Source organism: Onychomys torridus, chromosome 14 (genome assembly GCF_903995425.1).
Source record: "Onychomys torridus chromosome 14, mOncTor1.1, whole genome shotgun sequence".
In the NCBI taxonomy this organism is placed as follows: domain Eukaryota; kingdom Metazoa; phylum Chordata; class Mammalia; order Rodentia; family Cricetidae; genus Onychomys; species Onychomys torridus.
The window spans coordinates 4,487,226-4,509,191 of record NC_050456.1 but is presented as its reverse complement, the minus strand read 5'-3'; positions in this window follow the sequence as shown (position 1 = coordinate 4,509,191).

Below are 21,966 nucleotides of genomic sequence, written 5' to 3'. Positions count from 1 at the left end.
ATATCTATTATCACATGCACATATTTTAATTTGCCAAATTCCACAACATGAGTAATATCCATTTGCCATGAATGATTAGGAAGAAGGCCTCTAGGATTCACCCCAAGTGAGGCACAGGTAAATACTACAAGCACACATCATACTGCTTAACAACCTGATAAACAACTTCCCTGGAAGGCCAAATTGTTTTCTTAAACTTCTGTTATTTTGATGATGAAGAGCATGTGACTGTTGAGCCAATTCTACCTAGGATGAGGTGACCATCCATGTTAATTTATCAGCTGATGCATTACCATCAGCTAAAGGGCCAGGAAGATTGGTAACAAAGCATGCTAACTTTCTTTGATGAATGGCATCTTGAATTTGCTAAAATAACATCCTAACCTGACCATTATTAGTCCCAATGCAGGGAACACTTTCTATAACTTGAAGGGCTCTGAAAATATGATGACTATCTATATACAAATGAACTATTTACAAGAAGCTAGAAAACCACAGCTACAGCTCATAATTCTACTATCTGAACTGAAGCTAGAGTTGTCTGTATTAATGTAACCTTTAGCAATGATTAACATAGGCAGCTTTCCCATTAGAGGAGCCATCAGTAAAAACTAGTATACCATCTTTTATGGGATTTTTCATCACAACCTTAGGAAATATAAAGAAATGCATTTGGGTGAATTGCAGCTGGAAAATGATTATCAATTTGGCCCAAAAACTGAGTAAAAGCAGTTTCCTAAGAATCATTGTTTTGAAATAACCAATCAATTTGTTCTTTGGTAAAAGGAACACTGATCACACTTGGTTCTCTATCAAAATATCATTTAGATTCTATCTGGTGTTTCTGTACTAAAGAAGCTATTGCTTTATAATAAGTGTTCAGCACTTGGGTTGGGGAAACAGGCAGATATAACCACAGTAATGGACTATCTTGCCATAACACAGCTGTTGGAATATGTTGCAAGCAAAAATTCCTTTGTTTTTATCCTCCACCATGGCCTGGTCTCTCTGGACCAACTTCCAGCCATCAGACACAGAAACAGACTCCAGCCTCACCAGCAGGCCCTCTCAGCCATTCTAATCCAGCAACTCCAGTGGGAAGGAGATGCCCTTCCAAGAAGAGACCTGCAGAGTCTCCAACTTTTGTGAAAGGGAAACTATTGGTTTCTGCTCCTCAAACCAAGCTTCATAGCCAGGATGGAACTGATCATCATCAAACAATTTATAAAGGTGTCAGCATCTAGCGCCTCCGATAACTCTAGACCAAACTCAGACCTCCATCCTCAGTACATCCAGACCATTCCCTTAGACTCATGCCACCCCTGATTCACAGCCACACTCACACCATCACTCATTCACACCCACACTCACACCATCACTCATTCACACTATCACTCACACCATCACTCATTCACACCCACACTCATGCCATCACCCATTCACACCCACACTCACACCATCACTCATTCACACCCACACTCACACCATCACTCATTCACACCCACACTCATGCCATCACTCATTCACACCCACACTCACACCATCACTCATTCACACCCACACTCACACCATCACTCATTCACACCCACACTCATGCCATCACTCATTCACACCCACACTCACACCATCACTCATTCACACCCACACTCACACCATCACTCATTCACACCCACACTCATGCCATCACTCATTCACACCCACACTCATGCCATCACTCATTCACACTCACATCATCACTCATTCACACCCACACTCATGCCATCACTCATTCACACCCACACTCATGCCATCACTCATTCACACCCACACTCATGCCATCACTCATTCACACCCACACTCATGCCATCACTCATTCACACCCACACTCATGCCATCACTCATTCACATCCAGACTCATGCCATCACTCATTCACACCCACACTCATGCCATCACTCATTCACACCCACACTCACACCATCACTCATTCACACCCACACTCATGCCATCACTCATTCACACTCACACCATCACTCATTCACACCCACACTCATGCCATCACTCATTCACACTCACACCATCACTCATTCACACCCACACTCACACCATCACTCATTCACACCCACACTCACACCATCACTCATTCACACCCACACTCATGCCATCACTCATTCACACCCACACTCACACCATCACTCATTCACACCCACACTCATGCCATCACTCATTCACACCCACACTCATGCCATCACTCATTCACACTCACACCATCACTCATTCACACCCACACTCACGCCATCACTCATTCACACCCACACCCACACCATCACTCATTCACACCCACACTCATGCCATCACTCATTCACACTCACATCATCACTCATTCACACCCACACCCACACCATCACTCATTCACACTCACATCATCACTCATTCACACTCACATCATCACTCATTCACACTCACATCATCACTCATTCACACCCACACCCACACCATCACTCATTCACACCCACACTCACACCATCACTCATTCACACCCACACTCATGCCATCACTCATTCACACTCACATCATCACTCATTCACACTCACATCATCACTCATTCACATCCACACCCACACCATCACTCATTCACACTCACATCATCACTCATTCACACTCACATCATCACTCATTCACACTCACATCATCACTCATTCACATCCACACCCACACCATCACTCATTCACACCTACATGACATACCCAGAAGTCCACACTTTCAAGCTACTTTCACAGACCTAGGAAAAAACAAAATCACACACTCAAACCTTCACAACTTAGACACAGGCTGCAGCTCTAACTTTAGATTCTCTGGCTTTTCACATCTCTTTAAACAGCTGTCTACTAATACCTTGTTCGATATTTGCAATTTACTCTCAAAGTAAATCGCCACACTACCATTTTTTATCTGAGCGCTCACTTCAACTGGTGGTGTCCCTCAGTAGAATCCTCCATATACTAGGCCACCATCTGCCGAGTCCAGCCCAACCTTTGGTACAGGGGATTGTAGACTGAGAAATAATAGGTATGAAAAAGAGAGACATAGATGTAAAAGAGAAAGAAAGAGACACAGAAAAGCACTGGGAGGGCTCTGGGTCAATACCACAGTCTCCTTGAGTTTATTCCTCATGAACTTTTTTACACCAGCAAGGGGAGAGGCAAAAGACCTCCCCCTCTCAAGGACACCATGGTTCAAGGTACAAAGTACAGACAAGTGTAAATGCTTCCTTAATTCTCAAAAAATCTTGTAGCCATGCCTTACAGCAAAGCATCCTGTAAAAGTCTTAAGTATAAGATACCTGGTAGCCACATCTTTGGCCAAAACATCCTATTATGCAGCCTGGAAGGGCAAAGCAAGCTCGGACTCAGTGACCTTGAGTCAAGATAAAATAAGGCCAGACTATGGAGTTTCTGTGGGCCCCCACACAGTTCTCTTTAGTATTGCAAACAGTGAGGCACAGGACCGATTCTGCTCAGCCCTATCCTCTCAGCCTTCAGTTGGAATCAAGAGCCAGGGACATCAACACAGACCATGGCTGCTACAGGGCCATGAATTCAGACAGGGCACTCACAATAGCCCAGTCCCAGACATCACCATGACTCTGGATGGTAACAATCAAGCCACCCACCTCAGCCGGCTCCTCAGTGCTTTCACCTCTTCAGATGTTACAGGAATTATTGACGCGAGCCGTCTGCCATTTATAAAGAGCAGCAATGGCCATGGTCTTCTGCGGAGAGATGTGACCCGAGAAGAAGCTGTCTGTGTGTGTGGTGAGGGAAGGGGGGGAGCAGAGGGGCGGGGCACTCTGTCTCTCTTGGTGGTGCAGACTGGCAGAGAGCCTCTGGGAAGCATGGCTGGCACTTTGGTCCCCATCTCCCTTGGGAACAAAGAGGCAGCAACAGCTGTGTCAGCAGAGGTGTGACAGCTTCGTTCTGTTTCATGAGTGCACTGTGCTGATTTTACCTGTCGAGAAACCATGACTTTATCCCAGACTTTCTTCCCTCTATCTGGCACCAACTTGGCCGCCTCGGCCCAACCACGTGGCCTGGCCAAGCCATTCAAGGGCACAGGTTGCGTGCCCAACCCCTGGCTTTAAAATTCCAGCTCTGGGACATGGAGTTGCGCAGACACATGTGGCAGCTCTGTCCACTGAGCGGTCTGAGCGACTTTAGCCAATACACCCAGGGATGCTCCTAACTGGTCACAACTGCTCTGCAGTCAGCGTAATCTCCTGCCTTCACAGGGCAAACATCTCCTCAGGCAGGAACTCTCTCGGTCTGCTGCTGTCATCCCAGATAGGTTCTGCTTGGCGCACACAGACACTGCCTCCCCTGGCAGCTTCCAGCCCTGTAGCCTTGCGTGTTTGCGCTGCGTGCACTACCCTTGAGCTCACGCTGGGAGTTTGCAATGCCCACACCAGACACGCTACTACCCATGCACCGCCCCCCTCCCCAGCCCACATGCCAGAGCCCTGTCGGCTCTGTGTCTGGGCACCTATAGACACCTGGTGTTTTCCTGAACCGGCTCTGCTCGCTGGGCACCAGAGCTGGGCGAATCCTAAGCCTCCGTTTAGCGTGCAGAGACTGACCTGCTTTGGCTCCACCTGCTGGTCAAACATCGTTACTACATATGAACACCTTCCGCTGGACCCAGCCATCAGAGCTCCACCTACTGTCAATCCAGATTACTACATCTACAACATTTATCCGAGGTTCTGACCTGCTGGTAAGTCACTTGATAACTTGTAAAAGGTAAAGTAACAGATAAATAAATAAATAATTTTAAAGGGGGGAGAATAAAGGGAAAGGACAATCTGTAGACCTTTCCCAGGTGAAAGGCTACAAATATCACATTGCAGGGAATTAGAACCCTGCTCACTGCTACTATGGATGGGATACTAGAAAAACTTCTTGGAGAGATAAGCAACCCAGCTGGGATCAATACAATTTTGGTTATAATTGTTATCAGTCTGGCAATTCATATCTTATCCTTAAAAAATGGTTTAATAACAGTGCCAAAAATAAGAAATTGGCTGAAAAGATACAGGCTTTGGGAGATAATATGCAAATTTTGCAAGTAGTCACCAAGGAGAATAGAACAGCCTTGACTGATAAGATAAAGGAAGGCCTTAGAAGTTATTTACAAATGAAGAAAACAAAAAGGTGACTAATAATATGTGATCCTTAGAACAGCTTACTACTCAGGAGATACAAGCCTTACAAAAGGCGACTATAGGCAAATTTCAAGCCCTAGAAAAATACATTAGAATTGACAATACAAATGTTCAAACAGAGACAGAAGACTCCAGAGGAGAACCAACTTCACCACTACCTTATGGAATTAGAGAAGAGCAGCCTAAGGTTGTTAAAACATCAACCATGATTTATCCTGTTACCATTTATGAAAGGCCACCAAGTGACAAGTATCCCCAAGGATATACAGAACTTAAATGAGATCCTATACAAATGTTAGACTTAAAGAATACTAAGGAAACAATAGTTTCCTATGGTATGCATTCAGAATATGTGAGGCAGATGTTGAATACATGGTCCTCTCAGAAGAAAATTACTCTAAAGGACTGGAAACAATTAGTTGCAGCAGTATTGGAATGTGGTCCTCAGTTAGAATAGAGTAGCTGGTTGAGAGAAGCTACAGCCATTGAACAGCAAGGTAAGGTTAGAGGTTTTGAAATTTTCTAAGATCAAATCCTTGGTGAGAGCTGTTATGCTATGGATATTCAGGCTACATTTGATGAACAGACCTTGTCCCTATGTCATACAACAGCCTTAAATGTTTGGGATAAGATTCAAGAATCAGGAAAGAGAACTGATCCATATACTAAAATTATACAAGGCCCAAAAGAACCCTTCACTGACTTTTTACAAAGACTGACTTCAGCTGTAAACATAATGATATTAGATTCAGAAGTTAGACAAGTACTAATTCAATCTTTGGCTTTTGCAAATGCTAATTTATAATGCAAAAAAATTGGGCCTTTAAAGATCAGATCAGTACCCATAGAAGAATGAATTCAACACATGGTCAATATTGATTCTCTTAACTATGATGATGGTTGGGTAGGAGAGGTGATTTCCAAAGGGGTAAGGAAATATCAAAATTTCAAATGTTTTAATTGTGGTAAACTGGGTGATCTAAGAAGAAATAGTAGGCAGGGCATTCCTAGAAACAATGTCTCTTTTTGAGATAACCCAAACAGAAGGCCCCAATCTTCTGGATTATGCAGAAGATGCAGCAAAGGCTGAAATTGGACCAATGAATGCAGATGAACAAGGGACAAGCATGACAACACTTTTCCAACAGGAAATGCCTTGGGGGGCACTCACAGGCCTCCATGTCAAACTTGGTTCACTCATTCCCTGTCACCATGGGGGAAATTCCTCCCCCGAGAAATTAAAGAACCCAGTACCTATGGTTAAAAAAAAAATACTACTCTGGATGATATATGATAGCTCTAGAAGATAAACCAAAAGCTTCAGGAGAAACCATAAAACAAATATTTTGGCAGACTTCCATAAATGGTCAAACACCATGATTCTGTCCAAAAGTCAGAATTATATGCTATTCTCATGGTATTAATGGACTTACAGAATGTCTTAATGTAGTCACTGACTCTCAATATACAGAAAGACTTGTTTTACACATTGAAACCATTGAACTTATTCTTGATGAATCAGAATTAACTTCATTATTTATATAATTACAGGAAATAAGAATAGGAATATATATCACATATCAGATCACATATGGGTTTGACAGGCCCTCTAGCATAAAGTATTGATGAAGTTGATCATTTATTAGAAGAAAATGTGCTGGAGGCCTCAGAATTTCGTAAAAAAATACCATATAAATAGTAAGGGTTTGAAAAGATTTTTCCATCACTTGGCAACAAGCCAAGGAAATTATAAGAAAATGTCCTACTTGTTCCTTGTATAATCAAACTCCACTACCTGCCGGAAGTAGCCCAAAGTGTAACCTAAGAAATAAAATGTGCCAAATGGATGTGTTTCATTTTACAGAATTTTGAAAATTAAAATATGTACACCATATCATAGATACATACTCAAGATTTCAATGGGCAACTGCTTTGAGTACTAAAAAGGCTCATTCTGTAATTGCACATCTATTAGAAGTCATGGTCATCATGGAAATACCTGTACAAACTAAGACAGACAATGTTCCAGCCTATGTCTTTAGTATAATTAAAGTTTTTTGCATATTACAATATAAAGCATATTACAGGTATACCACACAATCCCATAGGACAAGCAGTTATAGAAATATCTAATCGCACTATAAAAAAGATGCTAAATAAGCAGAAAGGGGTAATAAAGACCTCCAGAGATAGATTACATAATACCTTGTTAACTTTAAATTTTCTAAATGCTTGCTTGCACTTCTTGATTACTCTGGTAATATTATTTTCCTCCTCAGGTCTTTGATGTGATGAAGACTAGATAGTTACAGTTACAGTAATCTCATATCTTAGCTAAAAACAAATTAGAAATGAAGTTCAAAGTCTTCAGGAAAGGACAATTATTGAAGTAATCTCTATATATTTACCTATTACCTATGGTATGGACATCTAGAATGTGTTTCTTACTTGATATTTGTTCTTATTATATGTTGTGTGAGACCCGCTCCCACATTTTTCCCCCAAGGGTACTCTTGAGGAGTGAGGGATAAAAAGATTTAGATAGAAATATAGAGGGGAGAGAGACACATAGAAACATAGGATAGTGTTGGGAAGGCCCTGGATCCTTATCCACTGGCCCCTGCTGTCTCTTCTAAAGGGTTTTTAAAAGGAATGCCAAGAGGTGGAGCAAAAGACTTCCCCCTAGCACAGCCAAATGCAGACCTTTCCAAATACCTGGTAACCATGCAGGTGGTCAGTCCATCCCTTTATGCAAGCTCAGATCTCCCCAGGAAACCTCTGTGGGCTTCCACAATATATAGTTTCATTTTTGTTAAGTTTATTACCTTTCCTTTCTTCTGGACAATATTTGATAATAGTTTTTATTGTATATAGTTTTATTATGTTAGGATTAGAACCTTCCTTCTTAAATAGGTAAAAAGGGGGAAATGTTACAGAAATTCTTGACACTGGCTTGTTAGCCAATTTAAGGAGCAGCTTGGCCCAATGGGCGTGGTCTTCTCTAGAGAGATGTGACCCAATAAGAAGCAGGGAGGGGAAGAGGAGGTGCTCAGTCTTGCTGGCAGTGAGCTACTGAGAAGTATGGCTGGCAGTTTGGTCCCCATCTCCCTTGGGAATGAAGAGGCAGCAACAGCTGGATCAGCAGTGGTGTGGCAGCTTTGTTCTGTATTGTGAGTGTATGGTACTGATTTGTCTGTTAATAAACACTGACTTTAACAGAATTTTCCCAGGGGCCTACCTTGAGAAGATTCCTTCCAGAGTCCTGGGGAAGATGCTACATCTGGCATGGGGTTATCTGGGAAAAGAATCTATGTACACCATTCTTTTTTTGTCCATTTACTTTATTTTTCTAGGACAAAATTCTTTCTATACAGTTTCGGTTCCATCCTGACACTCAGTTCCTCTCTGTACCTACTTTTTCTGTCTTCTCATAGTCCTAACTAAGCTCCTATGATTTTGACCTCATATTTGTCCTCTGTTCCTTCATCCTCCATCTCTCTTTCCTTGCTCCTTACTCCTGGCCTTGAGAAACTCTACAAAAGATCTGTCTTACCATCTACAGAATCTCTGCCTTCTTCTCTTCTCTGTGGCCATGTGGCTCTGTCTACCATCTATAGAAACTACCTTGTTCTTTTCCTCCTGGCCATGTGACTCTGCTCTGACCAGGAATCCTGCCCCAGTCTTTATTGCACCTGGATATGCAAAAACCTTTGTTCTGAGTCGATTGCTCTGGAATGTCATTTTCCCTGACTGGGGAAGGGAGGTCTGAGCTTCATTTGCACAAGGAACAAAGTTATGCATCTATAGCCTGCTTGTCTCCTAGGCCTGTAGGGGTCTTACCAAGTGGATCAGCAGTATGTTTGATCCACTTAGTAAGTGTTTGCCATTTCATAGCAGAAGAGAGCTGATATATATTAATAAGCTAAATAACATAAATATTCCTTGATAAATGGCTTCCTCTTGAATGACACTTTGGTCAGTCAAGGAACAGCATATTATATACAGCTGAATCTCTATAATATATTCTTGCATCTCACTGCATGGCTTGATCCTAGACTTCTTTCCCTCTTTACCACAGCAGGGCCAACTCTGTGCAGCCCTATCCTCTTGGCCTTCAGTGGAATCAAGAGCCTTAAAATCAATACAAATTGTGGCTGCAACAGGGCCACAAACACAAACATGTGTCCTGGCAGCAGCAGCCCAGGTCCAGACATCACCATGGCCTTGGATGGCAATCAAGCCAGCAACCTCAGCCTGCTTGTCAGCACTTTCACCTCTTCAGATGTGCCTCTGTCCACAGGAACCATTCTGCCTTGTCCTCCCATACCACACCAGACATTTGCTCACCATAATAGTGCCTGACTGTCCAGTGTCATGAGGTGCCAGGCAGGCCTGTGTTTCCTCCTTGGCACCTGGGGTGAACTACACACTGTGGGTCTCCTTGTCCCACTCAGTCTGTGATGGCACTGAGCAGGGACTGCTTCCTCCTTGGCATCCAGGGCTGACTGAAAAGGAAGGTTTATAGAGGACACAAAATGGTGAGTTCTAAGCTTTATAAAATCACTGTGACAAACTAGTAACGATGAACCAGAAGTGACTAGTGAGTAGGAAGAACTGCTGGAGTCTAATAAAACCAACACAGTAAAGCCTGGCCAGTGCTCTCCATACATATTTGTATCCTTTAGGAAGAAGTCACCAGGTTCCTGCCTCTGGACATATAAATTAAAGGAAAGGAACTTTTCTGAACAATACAGTCTGCAAGACTCAGCTTTAAGGAGGAATCATTTGCAAAAGCAGAGATATCCTTTCTTCAACGGGAGTAAGGCTTAGTAGAAGATTCTAGCTCTAGCCATTCTCTGCACAGATGAACATGAACGGCATAGATCCATGAGAAACAACAGTGGTAACACAGAGGGAACAGATTCTCATAGCATCAACAGGAAGCAGTAACTGATTGGGGAGTAGATGGTATGCTGAGGATGATCTCAGATCCCTGACTTGCATTGCAGAACACAGGCTAGTGAGTCCAGACTCTAAATCCAAACACTCAGGTAGGCCATTGGTTGAGGCCTTGTTGTTGTTGTTTTGAGACAGGATTTCTCCGTGTAACATGGGTGTTCTGAAACTAGCTCTGTAGACCAGGCTGGCCTCAAACTTCACCTGCCTTGGCCTCCAGAGTGCTGGGATTAAAGGCATGCACCCCCACTGCCAGTCTTATGTGGCCTCCTTCTTCTAGAAAGTATGATCTGTTAGAATACATGGTGTTTTGTTCACAAAGGATTGTAGATAACATGACTATAAGCAACATCCCTAACTGAATAACATTCAGGAGATAGCTTAGCAATAAACTTTTAGTTCCTTATAATAGATCATGAAGGCAATCCCTCCACTCTGCCCCCCCTTATTTATTTATTTCTCTCTTATCAATGCTAAGGATAAAACTCAGGGCCTTGTACATGCTGGGCAAGTGCTCTGCCACTAAGCTAGGTCTTTACCTGCCTACCCTGCCGCCCCCAATTTCTACTCCAGATAAACATTTCAGCTAGGACTTGTGAATGGGACCTTTTCATTACTGATCGAGAGCTGGGGGAGAGCAAAGGAAAACAGGTGAGTCAAGCCAGTGAGTACTTGAGGAAAAGATTATCTAATCATGTCAGTTGACAGTTTTTTTAAATGGTTTGACGAACAACTTAAAAATAGAAAGACAGGGCCAGACATGGTAACCACAACTAATGCCCACACTTGGGAGACAGAGGAAGGGGGATCATGTAAATTGGAGCTCAGTCTATTCTACATAAGGAGCCCCAGGCCAGCCAGGTTACCTAATGAGATCCTGTCCCCCAAAAAATGAAACAAGAAGAAAATATAGATGAAAAGTGGGAAAATTCATCAGGCAACACCACAGGACAGGAGTGTGAAAGGTGGGGAATGGGGAGGTACTCTTTTTGTTGTTGTTGTTGTTCTATAATCTTAATTCTTTCTTTTATTAACTTCAGAAAATGTCCATTTGGGCTCACTTTTAACCAGTGTGGTGTTAGTGGTAATAGTGGTTTTGCTGTGAATTGTAGGAGCCCTGCCAATTCTGGATATTAACTTCTTATCCAATGTGTGTTTGGTAAGTACTTTCTCCCTTTCTAAGTTTTCTCTTCACTTTGTTGTTTCTCTTACCACATGTGCAAACCCCCTAAGTCACCCACAAGGTCAACAGCAACTGAAGAATGCAAACGGGTTTGCAGAGGATTTTGCAGACACCACTTAGAAACAGGTAAATGTTACAAGACAAGCAGAGGCCTCAGACTGACAGACTAACTCCCAGAGAGGTGAACACAGGGGAAAGGGTCAAGGTAAGAGACATAGGGCCTCTTTTCTACCAGTCTTCTTGCTGCTGACACACAGCAGCTGAAGATGTTTGCTCTCCTCCAGGGACGTATACTGCAGGGTTCTGTGGGTGAGAGTTCTTTCTGGCCCTAACTCTGCGCTGCAGGGCTCCTATGTAGGTGTCCTACGACTGAGATTTTGTAGGTATTGGGGAGAGTCTGTCTTTGGGACACTGTCCTCTGGGCTATTTTTCCCTTCTATTTACTGCAGCATTATTATTTGAACAAGTTTCTACCCCACACACTTTCTCAACTCTAGAAAATTCTTGCCAATCATTGTAGGTATCTATCTACTTCTTTGTGAGAGAGAAATCAAGGAAACCTTCAGACTCATGTCCTAAAATGGGAATTATTGTGAAAAACTTTACATGCCGATGTAAATTCAAAGGAGGCAGCTACTTCCACTTCCGTTAGAACATACTTGAGGTAGAACGTGCTAAGTGCTACCTCTGAGGAGGCGGGGAACCTTTAAATGGTACCTACAATCATGTAGTTAACAACATGCTGGGAACTAAACAGCAGATCTGGCTTTCTAGTCCAACTGCATCGCACATCTACCCGAACTACATTTGTCTGAAGTTGGCTCTGAGAAAACAGCTTTTAAGAAATTGACTAATTAATCCCCTGTGCTGAAGGGTAAGTGGGGGGAGATAAACCTTTATTAGTTGTGCTGAGACCCTGTCCCTTCCTAACTATGGCTGCTACTGGTAATTGACTTAAGCTGTTTCACCAAGTGAGGCAACATGCAGTGAGAGAAACCAGCATTAAAAGATATAGAAGTAAACTCCATCGGCTAACACAGTGGCTCATGTGACCCTCGTCACAGGCTGCTTGTGGCCAAGCAGGTGTATGAAAAGGTGTTCAGCATCGTTAACCATCAGGGAAAGGCAAAGCAAGCCACAGTGACCTCACACCTGTTAGACAAACTATTGCCCAAAATGTACAAACTAACAGGTGTTGGAAAGGATGTAGAAGTAAAATGTCCTTCAGTGCCTCTGCTGCAAACAGAAACTGGTATAGTCATCATGGAAACCAATAAGGAGCATCTCAAAACTTATCCTAGAACTCTCACACAGAACACAGCAATCTCATTTCTGCATATCCACTCAGAGGAAATAAAATCACTATCGCCAGGATATAACTGTACTTCTAAGGACATTGCAGTGTTATACACAGTTAAGATATGGAAACGTATGCACAAATACACACATATATACATGTATATAGATAGGCATTCATTCATGGATGTCTGTACATATGTATACACATGTATAAATATAGAATTTGCCTAACATGGAGAGAGAGAGAGAGAGAGAGAGAGAGAGAGAGAGAGAGAGAGAGAGAGAGAATGGCAAAATGGTGATAAGTGCTTGGGGAAGTTAAAGAATCCTTCGTGGAGTCCTCAGTCACAGATGGGACACTTACATCATTTGTACACACACACTCAGGTTCCTGAACCATCTCAGAAAAAGGCACAAAAAGATAGTAAAAGTCAGAAGTCCTAGCCTGGAGCAAAACTGTCTTCTGGACAAGACAGGACCACTGCATCCATGAACTTCGAGCAGCTGTGGCGGCCTGCACAAGACCTACACAGGGTCAAGCCAGTCAGCACTTCAGTGTGCAGGGAGAACAAGGAGCTTCTTGAGCTCCCACCTCAAACTGAGAAGATAGGAACAGTCGACATCTGCTGAGGGAAAGAGTCATCTGTCTTTAATGATGTGGTCCCAGTAGGTTGAGCCTTGCCCCACACCCAGGAGCATATGGACAGCACAAATTGGATTCCATGGTTTATTTGCTTTTTTAAAAGGAGGCTGATAAGTTGTGGAGGGTAGAGAGTGGGGATGAATCTAGAAGGAGTTAGGGGATGAATGGTGGTAAACAGAATCAAAATACATTGTATGGTATTCCCAAAGAATTAATTAATATTGTATTAAAATACTTTGCTATTGCTGCTTATAATAATATTTATTCTGATTCAGGGAAGAAAATATGGAAACAAGTAAATGTTTTTCATATATAAACAAATGAAGAAAATTTCATATGTACACAAAACAATGTCACAAAATCCTTGAACAAGAAAGGCAATGTATGATCTCACCTACATGGCTACAGTGAAGTCGTCAGACTCATAGAAACAGAGAGCAGAATGGTGGTTATCGGAGTGGATGGCTGATAATTGTGGGCATGTTGGCCAAAGGGTTCAAACTCTCCATTATTGTTAACTGGAAGGGAGGAGAAGGAAAGGGATGGGAGGGTGCATTTACTCCTCATTCAATATATGCCTGTAAAAAGTTTAGAGAAGAAGACAGGAAATCAATCTAGGTGCCTATTAATGGGTGACAGGTAAATTAAATGAACTATCTATAGATTTAAGAGAGACAGATAGAGACAAGATAAGAAATGAAGAGAAAGAGAGAATAAGTTCTAGAAGTTGCAGCAAGCTGACTACAAAAACATACTTTATATTCACTAAGACAGAACCATGAAGTAAGTATGTGAGACGATAAATGTGTTGACTAGCTGATTATAACAATCATTTCACAATGTATATCACCAAAACGTTACCTTGTGGACACACACACACACACACACACACACACACACACACACACAATTTAATTTTGGGCAAGCAAAATGACTCAGTGGGTAAGGGCACTTGCCATCAACCTGAGTTAAATCTCAGAACCTACATGTGGAAGGAGAGAATTAGTTGCTACAAAGAATTGTCTCTGACCTCCATGTATGCACTGTAACACATCTACCTCTCCTCCCCAATACATACATACATTTCATATCCACATAGAACAACTAAATACATCAATCATTTAAAAATACATTTTGATATATCAACTATAGCTCAACAAAGCCAAAAAACTTAAAAATAAAGAAGAGAAAACAATTTGTTAAATGTGAATAGAAGAAAAAGAGCTGAAATACATATAGTAAAGTGTTTAATGAAAAGTGATGCTGAGCTCTACATGAATGTGTCTAGAAAACGTGTACACAAAACCTTGCTTCATCCTTGTAACAACCTCCAAGGCCACACTGCCCAGACTCATCAGAAGCAGAACTGGAACGACCATCCCTCCTGCGTCTAACCTAGGCAGACTGTTGACTCCAACCCACTCACTTCTAACTGAACTATGCTGCCGGTACATCTTTGGGTTAATTTTTTGTTGCTGTAAATACATCAGAAAGCAGCACAAGGGAAATGTTGCTGGGTCTCTGCTCTCAAGTGTGCCTTACTTCCAGGTCCAAGCACAGGACATCTTGGCAGGAAGCATGCATAGAGCACAGGGGCTCATCCTGTGTCAGACAAGTGATGGAGGATGGAGGATGGAGGAGGAAGGGTTGAGGGTCAGAATACACCCTCATTGCCCCAGTGACATACTTTCTTCAACTAGGACGCATCTTCTAGCAGCCTGTTCAGCTATGTAATCTAAACACCTCTGTAGTGGGGAGCCACTCAGCTTTGATCTGGAGGTTCCAAGCCCCATTGAGTCTTCGGTAACTGTCATGCCTACAAGGCGGAGCAAAGGGAGGACCCTGAAGACCCGGGACTGGATGCAGCAGCTCTCTTGGTTCCTGGACCCTGAATGCTGGAAGTAGACCAAGCAGAGTTCTTCAGAGAACACCGCCGGACTGCACTGTACCTTTCCCAGACCCTGTAAACTCTCCCTTCGCTTGTAAGTTACCCCACAAAATAAACCTCCCTTTTAACTACGTGGAATGGCCTTAATAATTTCACTAATACACCTCTCAACAGCACCATCAGCTAGGGACCCAGTTTTCCACACACGAGCCTTTGGGAGGGATGTATTCTGTGCAAAGAGGAACAAATAGCCATGTCTGTACAGCAGTTAGTTCACTGCAAGGGTACGGTGACCATCGTAAGGATTTCCTTCTGCTTCACACATGTTTACCTTTCAGCCAACAAAGTCAACTCCTTCACACGAAGCTCGAACATAAATTTATAAAATGACTCACAACTGAGAAATGTCAAAATGAAAATATATAACAAAATGAAAGAGAAAAACCCACCCCTCCCACATTACATCTGCCATGTGCAGACCACAAGCGCAGCACACTGCTATGACCACCTGCTGGCGAACGAAAGCACCTTGCTTTCTGCCTGATGCTGAGATGAAGGTGAAACAGAAGCAGGTGTATGATGAGGTTCGTGCGGCCTGCACACCACACAGCATGCAATCTTAGAATCAATGCTTCCTGGATGGAATGCTTCTCCCACCTGCCTGAGGGAGAGGCTGGGAAGCACGTGGCTGGTATGGACAGTGCTGCTTTGTAAATTTAAGGTGGGTGTTTCTTAGGATAATCCCTGCTGTTCGTACTTGGTAGTTGATCAGTTTACTAATTTTATAACTTTTTAAAACGCAAAAAAAAAAAAAAAAAGACATTTTGTTTTTTTAGATAGTGTTTTCCTACATAGCCAAGGCTGGTCTCCAACTCCTGATCCTTCTGCCTCAGACTTTTTGAGTTCTGGGTTTCTAAGCATGTGCTACCACAGTCGGCTAACACTAAGAAAAGCCGCATAAGCTAAAACAGTGGCTCAGCAGTAAAGGCAAAGCCTGCTGCAAAGCCTGACCCAGAGTCGATCCCAGGGACCCACACGGTGGAAGAGAGAATCGACTTCGGAAAGTTGTTCCTCCCACCCCAGCCCCTTACACACAAAAATAAACATCAACAGTAACCTCTCTTCAACGGTCAGTCCCCATCTACTGGGACAGAAGTGTTACATAAGCCAACCGTTCCGGCTTGTGGCATTCTGCCTGGAGAACAAGGCTGACCTGGATGCAGGACCGTGTTTCCCAGTCACGTTTGAGGCGGCCTGGCCTCCAGTTTCTCAGTCCCTGAAGGGAGCTGACAGTGTGCATCAGTCCCTGAAGGGAGCTGACAGTGTGCATCAGTCCCTGAAGGGAGCTGACAGTGTGCATCAGTCCCTGAAGGGAGCTGACAGTGTGCATCAGTCCCTGAAGGGAGCTGACAGTGTGCATCAGTCCCTGAAGGGAGCTGACAGTGTGTACTGCTCTCTGAGTGTCTCCTCTTCTCTCCCTTCCCTGCTGTCCAGCACTGAAAACAAAGCGAAGTTTTAGAAAGCTAAGAAACCCAGACACTAGGAACAGAAAGCGGGAAGCGGCCGTGACTGTTTGAACACTAGGAACATTCTGGCTCTTTGGGGATAAAAGCTGAGTGCTGGAGAAGGTGTGGACCTGTGCTGGAAACCACTGGAAGGCAGAGGTGGCTCCCAGACTTTAGGTTTCCATTGTAAACAGACCAATGGCAGTTACACCGAACCGTCCTTTTCGATTTGGCCACTAGAGGGAGGTGCTGCTTAAGAGTTGGCGCTCTCGGTCCACGCTGCCTGGTTCCCCCAGCTGTTCATCCCAACACAGGTCAAACTAAAAATTTTTGTTTTCACTTGTGGTGAGACTCTGCCACATTGTAAAAATTAAAAACTTAAAAGAAATAATTGAGCAAAACATACCTTTTGTCTTCGTTGAACCCACCAGAGCGAAAACCACAACCCTTGCCCAGAAAAGATAATACTTTAAAAGAGTAGCAGCTGCTGAGCAACAGGCTACAGCGGGGCTGGGAGACGCTCTTTGCTGACCTAATGCCCGTGATAGGAGCTCTGAAAACTGTATTACTTCCTAAGGGACAAGAGACACTTGGGACAGCATCCCCAAAGCATTGCCCATCCCTGTAGACTAAGGTATGTTTTGTAGAATATAATAATAGTCTCTTTGGGCCAAAGGAAAGTCATTAATTGAACTTCAGAATTACAATGACTAAAATCTGAAGAATAAAATGATTCCAAATGGTTATTTGGGGAAGAAATGATTTTGTGTGTCTTCCCTACCATGTAATAGCACAGAGGACTCCTTGCTCCCTTACCACACAGAGGTCTACAGAGACTGCACCTCCCCTAAAGGGATGTAATCAGTTTCACAGGGAGCAACTCAAACATGGAGCTGTGAGAAGGATTTGTATGACCTTGATGTTCCCTCTCTTTCATGGCATAGAGAAATTTGGTAACAAATTCTTGAGGAATATTTCAATCAAAATGAAAGTTAATTCTTGGACAAAATTTAATATTCTCACTAAAGTTTTTAAAATCCCACTTATAAGAGTATCAAAGTAACTAGGAAAGATTTGAAAACACACGCTAGGGGCTGGGGAGACAGCCGAATCATAAGAGCTTGACACATAAGAAAGAACTTGAGTTTGGCCCCCAACACCTTGGGTGTGGTGGCACGCTCTTGTAGCCCACACTGAGGGGGCAGACATGGGAGGCTGCCTGGGGCTTGCTGTCTAGCCGTGGCAAACCAATGAGTCCTGGATCTCAATGAGAAACCCTATTTCAGAAACAAAGTGGAAGGCCTAGAAAGACGACTTCATGGGTAAGAGAACTTGATGGGCAAACCCAAGGACTGGAGGACCCGAGTTCAAATCCCTAGCACACACATGAAAAGCTGGCCATGGCTTCCTGTGTCTGTGGCCAGGGTTGAAGCACAGACACAGGTGGATCTTGGGGGCTTCCTGCAAAGCCAGCTTAGCCAACTCAGTGGGCCCCCACCTCAAGGATGAATGCCTTCTCAAAGCAACATAGTAGGGACTGACAGAAGACACCCAACATCTCGCTCTGGCTTCCACATGCATGCATATAGACACACACATACATTTACCACACATACACATATCATTCCCCACATACAAACAAATATATTATTTTTAAGTGTGTGTGTGTGTGTGTGTGTGTGTGTGTATGTGTGTGTATATGTGTGTGTGTGTGTGCAAAAAGAAGGCATCAGGTATCCTCTGTCCCTCTCCACATATTCCTTTGACACAAAGTCTCTCCATAGCCCTGAGGTTTCTGTTTCCTCAGCTAGCCTAAAAGCCAACAAGCCCCAGAATCCCTCCTGTCTCCACCTGTGGCAGTCTGAATAGGAAGAGCCCCCATGGACTCAGGTGTTTGAATGTTTGACCCATAGGAATTGGCACTACTAGGAGTTATGGCCTTGTTGGAGGAAGTGTGTCCTATGGAGGCGGGCTTTGAGGTCTTATATGTTCATGCTATATCTAGTATGATAACAGTCCACTTCTGGTTCCCTGGGATTAAGGTGTAGAACTCTCAGCTCCTTCTCCAACACCACCATGTCCTGTCATGATAATGAACTAAACCTTTGAAACTGTAAGCCAGCCCCAATTAGATGCTTTTCCTTTTATAAGAGTTTCCAGTCATGGTGCCTCTTCACAACAATAGAACCCTAACAAACACAGCACCCCACTTGGAGCTGAGGTCACGTGTGCACCGGATACCTGGCTTGTTACACAGGCTTGGTACTCTGGTCTTTGTGGTTGTACAACAAGTTCTTTTAGTCACTACGCTCTTTCCATCCCTCTACCATGTCTTTTTTTTTTCCCAAATGGATGTCTCAAGGAATGGCACTTAAGACTACTCTGTGCAGGGCTGGAGAGATGGCTCAGAGGTTAAGAGCCCTGGATACTCTCCCAGAGGACCTGGGTTCAATTCCCAGCACCCATATGGTGACTCATGGCTATCTGTAACTCCAGTTCCAGGGGATCTAGCACCCACACACAGACATACATGCAGGCAAAAGGTGAACGTCCATGAAATAAAAGTAAATAATTCTGGGGTTGGGGATTTAGCTCAGTGGTAGAGCGCTTGCCTAGCAAAGCACAAGGCCCTGGGTTCGGTCCTCAGCTCTGGAAAAAAAAAAAAATTACTCTTTGGTCTCTACAAATGTGCTCACACATGTATATGTATACCTGAATATGCAAAAAACCTCACAATATATACACATGCATACAAAACAAATAAAACTTGGTGGACACGTACATTGAAAATTATGATGTACCCTTGAAAGAAACTGTAGTTAATCATAGATGATTAATTATTAATCTATTTTTAATTATCCATTACAATTTTAAATGAACTATACAAACATAATACCTTAAACAAGAGTAGAAATATACACACAGCATAACAAAATTAACTTAAGTTAATTAAGTTAATTAAATTAAATTAAGTTTGTATCAATAGACTAAAATCTACACCAATGTAAAACATTTTAAACAAGTTGTTGCTCTTTAGAAGTAAGTTCCTTAATCTACCCTTTCATCCTATTATATCTATATCATATCCCCTTTTCTTTTTTAGAAAGAGATCACATTTATAATCAACCTGATTTAAATAAAAATATTGGTTTTTTTATGTCCCACACTAGAGGGCTCTTCTGATTTGGGACACAAAAATCTCTTAACCTTTTCTTTTAGCAATATGCCTGGGTTTAGAGAAGGAGTGAGCCAATTCCATCTCTAAAGCCAGCTTGATAATTTTGGGAATGTGGGTGTAGTTTCTCTTACTACTTCCTGCTGGAAGGGGGTGCTGTATCTTATGGGGACACAAAGAAAATTTTAGGATTATGGAGTAGTCCATGAGGGTGAACCTCTGAGCCAGTTGCCTTGAAACCATTCTGGATGTTGGATCATTTGGGCCATGGTGTCATCGGAGACCTTTCAGGTGGTCTTGGCTGACCAAACCTGATGTATCTTAATCTGGAACAAATCCACAGCCTCTGGCTTTCTGTGGAAACAAAAGCAGAGACTCTTTTCCAAAGCAACATATCCTTATATCCAAAATTTGAAGTCAAGGTATCTTTAAAATTTATATATTTGTTTAACTCAACAGCTTTTACGATCAAATATTTCTCTGCAGTTAGAAATCCCAAAGACAAGACAAACCAGATTCTCTGTGTAATATCCATCTTTGTAAGACTGAAACACCACTATGGCTGCTGGCTCCACCCACCTCAGCTTCCCAACATGGCGGTGGTACAGTTTACCGCCAGCTCTGGGTCTGGAGCCATGTGTACCATCAACTATCAGAAGCAGTTCTATCAAAGCAGCACATAGCCCAGAAACTTTTTTTCTTTTTTTTTTTTTAACTAGTAAAGGCTAAATCCACCACGCAGCAGAGAAAAGTGCCGCTTGTAGACTCCTCATTCCCGCCACAATGCAGGTCAGACGCATACTCCAGGAGCCCGCCATAGTAGCTCAAACCGGCAGGCTGCCGCTAACTTGAGAGAGACAACTAGGAAGCTGTTTTTAGCTCTGTTTTAGAACCTTTTTTCTCAGGTTTTAGGTGGAAACTCTAGCCAACACGTAGGGCGCAATTTGTAGCTAGAGTTTTCCTGCCTGGCCCACAGTCAGGACAAATCTCTCTTACCTGCCAGGCCCATAGACACTCAGACCCAACCAAGAAAGCACACAGAAACTTATATTAATAAAAAAGTTAAAACCTTCCTTTAAAAAAAGGGGGGGGGGAAGTGCTGTGGATATTGCTCTGTATAAGTAAAATGCTGTTTGGCCAGTGGCCAGGCAGGAAGTATGCAGGACAAGACAGAAGAGAATTCTTGGAGGTGAAAGGCTAGGGTGGAGAGATACCGCCAGCCAATGCCATGAGAAGCAACATGTAAAGACACTGGTAAGCCACAAGCCATGTGGCAAAGTATAGACTAACAGAAATGGGTTAATTTAATATAGAAAAAGTAGATAACAAGAAGCCTGCCACGGCCATACAGTTTGTAAGCAATGTAAGTTTCTGTGTGTTTACTTGGTTGGTTCTGAGCATCTAGGCCAGTGAGAAAGATTTGTCCTGACTGTGGGCCAGGCAGGAAAACTCAAACTACAAGAAACCTAAATAAGTAGAAAGGAATCCCAAGTTCACATACTTGAAGACATTATTTAAGATCTTTCATACTGGTTAAGAGAGTTAGGTGTCCTAAACTGACCTCCAGATTCAACCCAGCTCCCACCAAACTCTCAGCTGATTATTGTTTTCAGAGGTTAACAAATTAATCCTGGAAGTTCTTTGAACATTCAAGAAATTCTTAGTTGTTGTGAAATATTACTTTAACTATATAAATATGTGTCACATTTGTTTATGTTGTGGAATATTCGTTTAACTATGTAAAGGTTTTTGCATTTGTTTATGCTGTATTTGTTTAACTATGTAAAGGTGTGTTACATTTGCTTATGCTGCATTTGTTTAACACATAAAGATGTGTTACATTTGTTTCACCTTTTCTGCCTAAGAAACCTGATTGGGCTAATAAAAAACTAAATGGCCAATAGCTAGGCAGTAGAGGGATACGAGGGGCTAACAGGCAGAGAGAATAAGTAGGAGGGAGAATCTAAGCTTGACAAGAACAAGGGAGAAAGAGAGGGACATGTCTGGGACTAGTAAGCCAGGCAGTCACCAGACAGACAAACACAGAGGAAGCAGGACAGTAGAACATACAGAATGAAGGGAAGGTAAAAAGTCCTGAGGCAATACATAGATGAAGAAAAAC